Source organism: Vicugna pacos, chromosome 2 (assembly GCF_048564905.1).
Source record: "Vicugna pacos chromosome 2, VicPac4, whole genome shotgun sequence".
NCBI classification, from domain to species: Eukaryota; Metazoa; Chordata; class Mammalia; order Artiodactyla; family Camelidae; genus Vicugna; species Vicugna pacos.
In genome coordinates this window covers 91,429,262-91,435,000 of record NC_132988.1, presented here as the reverse complement: position 1 = coordinate 91,435,000, position 5,739 = coordinate 91,429,262, and positions in this window count along the sequence as shown.

Sequence of the window (5,739 nt, the reverse complement as noted above, 5' to 3'; positions counted from 1 at the left end):
TAAGATTGGTGAGAGCTAAAAATAACAAATGATGGCAGGGATTAGGGATATTCTCATACACTAAGTACAACCTCTCAAGGGAGTAAATTTGCTATTGTTTTAATGTGCCAGGTTGAAGATACCCTATGGCTTACCCACTCCACTTGTAAATATTTACTCTAGATAAACTCTCATGCAAAGCTGTTCACCGCAGAATTGATTTTAAACGTAAAAAACTAAATGTTCATCATTAAGATTAATTTTGGTAATTCATAAATAAAATACTATAAGATATAGTACTTATCACTCGAATAAATGAACTAAGCTTAAGTGTACGTGGATACATCTTAAACACAATGTTCACTGAAAAAAAGTAGGTTCCAAGAGGATACATGAAGTATGGTACCATCTATTAAAAAATGTAAAAGGATACAAAGCTATGCTGTGTATGTTTATTCTCCATGTACCTAAGTAGTAAATACATACATAATAAAACTATAAAAACATGAACAGAAAGAGTATAGTAACTTCAGTGAGGAGTTGGCTCTGGATAGTTAGGATAGAGAGATGGGAAGGGGTTTCAACTGTAACATGTGTTATTTTATAAAAAAAGAAAAAATATAAAGTAAATATGGCAAAAGATTAAATTCTGTGATACATGTAACCCTTGGAGTACAAAAAGGCTTTCTAAAAGATATACTAACACAAATTTTTAATGGAATGGACCAAACCATAGCTTCCATGTATTTGTTTTCCTAAAAGTTATCTGTTTGAGAACTTGTCACACTGGTTCTTTCCAACCTCCTTTTCACATTTTGAAAGGCATCTTACTCAATCTTCGAAGTCTTAGTAGCTGTCAGATTTTCCAGGGCACTGAATAAAGGGGTAATTTGAAATAGCAGGTTAGATGCTGAGGAAAAAGTTGACTCTTAATAACTGTGTAAACAAGTCCTTTTGCAATCTGGGTGCCTTTATGGGGGGGGGCGGTGGAAATCCTTTCCCTCTACCCTTCTAGGTTCATTGGCTGGAGCCCTGTGGATTAGACTGACAAAAAAAAGTAACAAGAGGAAAACAAAGCAAAGTTTATTAACATGTGCATGCTTCACATATATGGGAGTTATTCAAAGGGGTGGTGAGAATTTGGGCTTATGTACCATGTTAACAAAAGAGAAGTCACAAGACAAAGCAAAAGGACTTGAGTTTCTAGGGTGGCAAATTGTGGGAAGACAAATACATAGGGGAGCTAATGGAAAATAAGAGCTAGTTAGTGAAGTTTGTTATGTAAAATTGCTTTGGTGTCCTCTCTGGACTGGTAAGAGTAACCTTTGCTCTTCCCGGTAGAGAGAGAAGAGGGAAGAATTTTACAAATTTATGTCCTTCTTTTAGGCAAATGGGGGGGAGGGCAGAGAGCTTTTCTTATATCTGCTGCTTCTCAATTGCCTTCAGCTTAAAAAAAAACCATTATGCAAAGTGGCAGATTTTGCTTCTGTTCACTTTCAATTACTTGTTTTCAATACCACTGGAGGACCAACCTGAGCTGTCAGTTGATTGATCATTACATATAATACCTGATAATGAGTTACTATATGATTTCTGGCGTATTAAAACTCGGAAGAAATTACATTGCTACAACAAAATTCCTTTCAGTCTCTTTTAAACTTTTTAATATGGGAATTAAATGAAATCAGAGACTAACAGAATGAATATTCATAGCTTTCACCTTGATTAAACAATTATTAACATTTTGCTACATTTGCTTTCGTTCTGTCTATCCATCTAACTAGATTTTTTTGTTGTTGAAACTTTTGAACAAAAGTGCAGACATCCTGAAACTTTACCTGTAAATCACATACCCCTCAAAAAAAATTAACAATAACTACATAATGTCATCTGATATCCATCCTATAATCAAATATATATAATTGTCCCCCAAATTTCTTTTATTGCTATTTCCAAATCTAGAATGTAGGCAATCAAACCACGCACCTGGCTATTATGACTTTGTACATGCTTTTAATTTGAAAAAACTGTGCCACCTCTTATGATTCTTACTTTTGGAAGGGTCTAGGCCAGCTATTTTGTAGAAAGTACTGCATTTTGACTTTTGTCCCATAGTGTTGTTTAACTTGTTACTCTGTCTCTTCACATTCTCGGTAAACTGGAAGTTAGGTCTAGAAGGGCGTGATAAGATTCAGAGTAAATATTCTGCCAAGAATTTCTTACAGGGCTTATGGAGAATGTTGTGAATATTAAATTATGTCACATCAGGAGACAGTGGCAGGATAACCACCATACTCATGATGCTAAATTTGATTGCTTGATTAAGGTTTAATGTTATGTTGCTCCATGGAAAAAGATTCACCTTTCATCTTTTTTTTTTTTTTTTTTAACTAACGACAAATCTCTGGAGTGATACTTTGGAACTGTCAATATTGTGCCCCCATAAACATTTCACTCAATGGTTTTAGCATCCACTGATGAGTCTTTCTATTATTAGTATTATTTTCTGGTCAGTTTTTAATGTATTTATTTTTTAATTGAATAGTTAATTTTTTTACATTATAAATACAGTATATAAGACTACCCACCAAAAGTTCTCCACTCTCTTCTACTTCTCATTAAGTTTCTCATGTTCCCTCTCTGAAACTTAAGACCTTTGATAAGAATATAAACTAATCAGGTTATAATACAAAAGAGGAAAATAATTAATTCCCTAACAGAGTAGGAATATATTCAGGGATTTCAGTGAGGGATTTTTTTCTGATGGGAAAAGGAGAGATTAGTGACAGCGTAACTGGGCAGTAGGATTGAAAGGGCATTAAAGCTTAAGGAAAGTCCCAATACCTAAAGGAAATGGAGAGAAGGGCTGAGGGAATGTCATACACAAAGGCACAAAGTGATACGCAGGAACCAGAGCATATTGGCTTGAAGGGTTGCTTGTTACATTCTTAAGAATTAGTGAGCTGGTTGTTATACACAATTATTAAAAATTTTAAGTATAAATTTTACAATAAGTTATACTAAAAATAGATAATATTAAAAACTCATTACTTCTTAGCTATTTTTACTACATCATGTACCATTATCAGTGTTAGATGTTTTATTTATTTCAATGGTATCTGCATGATGGAAATATTATATAATGGGGTGTAATGCACATCTCTTCCAACTCCATGTTCATTGACATTATGTTGGTCGTTTGAAATAGGTCATGGTGGAAGCATTTACATCATGGAAACATCAGCAAACACCGCAAATCAGGGCTTGATTCATTGTTTTGTTGGTTGTCTAGACTTAAATGTGATGGAGAGAATGTTAATAATATAGATTAAACTAAAAAGTGTGTTATATCTGTAGCTGTTACACTGTGAATAGTATTAAAAATCTGAGTAAAGAGTCTTCCAGTATTCAGAATGAATATTCAGTTCAGCAAAGAAGCTGACCATATCACTGTTGAAAGAGTTAAGTTTCAATATACATCTTAGTTGTTCACTTTCACCTTACTGCCCAAAACAGAAATATCAAGCAGCATTCAAGGCACAACACCAGTTCATTGACTGCAACCGTATGTTGCTGTAAGAGTTCAGCCAAAATCAACAGTATCCTGTGAGAATCAACTGGCTAAATGGATAACTGAATCGTTTGCTGTATACCTGAATCTAACATTGTAAATCAACTACACTTCAATAAAAAATAAGAATAAAAAATTTAAAGAAAAAATTGGCTATGTGGAATTTACAATAAGAGACATTTTCTATTTTAGTATTTCTGTAATAAGAGAACCCTTTAAATCAGTAAAACATATATATATATTGCTATGGACTGAACTGTGTCCCCCCAAAATTCATATGTTGAAGCCCTACCCACAATGTGACTCTATTTGAAGCTAGGATCTTTAGGAGGTAATTAAGGGTAAATGAGGTTGTAAGGGTGGAGCCCTAGTCCAACGGGACAGGGTGGCCTTATGAAAAAAGGAAAAGCTATTGCTCACTCTCTCCCCACCCCTTGCCCCACACATGCACTCACCTGGAAAAGGCCATATGAGCATACAGTGAAGCAGCAGCCACCTACCAGTCAAGAGAAGACACCTCAGAATGAAACTACCTGCCAACACCTTGATCTTGAATTTAGCAGCCTCCAGAACTGTGAGAAATAAATTTGTTGTTTAAGCCACCCAGCCTACGATATTTTGTATGGCAGTCCAAGTTTAGAGACATACAACATGCATATACACCTACTTACACATGCACTCCTGGTAGGTACACAAATAATTATAAGAAATGTTAGAGTGTTAAGTGCTATAAATATATGGAGTAAATATGTGAAGAGTGCAGAAGACATGGCATTTTTCCTCAGGTAGGTCATCCAGGCTGAAGAGCCTGAGGACTTGAACTTGGGTAGCGGCCTTAGGAAAACAGAAGTTTACTGTGGCTTCAAGAGAGCACAATTTGGCTGGTCAGCTACAGCTGACTAGCACCTGGACTGCTTGTGGCTACTGGTGGAAAACTACACATATGAGAAGTCAGAGTATTAAGAGTCACGGTGTTCAAGTGGGGTACCAGCTGTCCTAATAGTCAGCTTCCTCTCCCCAAGCCCCTCAGATTTTATTATCAATTCACTGCTCTTCTAACTCCTCCTTGGCTAGTTTTTCCCTAGATCTTAGAAGACGTTCCCTCTCCAGCACACCCATACCTAGTCAGTCATCAAATCTTGGATGACTTCTCCAAGTCATCTTTCCTCTTCTCTTCTCTTCCCCACAACATTGCCTCGGTTCAGAATCCCATCACTTCTCTCCTGTGTACATGCAACGGCTTCCCTATCAAGGCCCCGGCTTTTGATTTGCTCCTCTGGTCATCTTCTATTCTGTTTCCAAAGTGATCCTTTTAAGTCTCATGATGTCACACTTCTTAAAATTGTACCATGGTTCCCTGGATTCCACGGTCAAGTTCAGATCCAATCCTGAGCACACCTGCCAGCCTCTCTGGCCCAGACCTTTCACAATCCCTGCCACCCCCTTCTCTCCCCTCCCCACCTTCATTCTGGTCAAACTGAACTAGTCCTCTATCCTGTTGCTTCATGCACTTTCTGTTGCTGTCTGGAATCCCTTCCTCCATTTAGCCAACTTCTTGTCCTTCAGAACTTTAGGGCCAGAATTACCTTTTCCTGGACCCTTCCCAGACCCCCTCTGACTTAGAGCCCTTCCTAGTGCTCCCTGGGATTAACTCAGCCTCTGTCCACATTACACAACCAGTGTGTTGTGATTTCGGTTTACTTGTCTGTCTCTCCTGCAGTCTGTGCCACAGTCATCTTTCTATCTTCCTTGCCAAGCATGGGTCCTGTCACATGCAGGACTCATTTAGTGCTGTTGAAAGAATTAATTTTAGGAGTAGCACCACAGGGCTTCGTGAGCCCCTCGAAGAAAACAGCCAGGACTATGTTTCTGAGGCTTCTATATTAGGAAGGAGACTTCGCTGTTTGGACCGGGGCAGGCTGGACCATCCTTCAGCTAAATGAGGAGAGAAAAGCTGCTTCGCCCGCCTCGCTTCTTAACTTACCGATGAGCCGATGGGCGTGCACGACGCGTGAAGCCGAACCCAGAAAAACGACACTTCCCGTCATGCCTCAGGGCACCGCCCCGGGTTTCCCCGCTACGCCACCGCCTCTTCCCCACGGAAGTGAAGCGAGCACTTCCGGGTTCGGCAATTACCCGGAGCCGGCGGCGTTAGGTCGTCCCTACTGGGCCTTGTTCCGAAGCTCCGC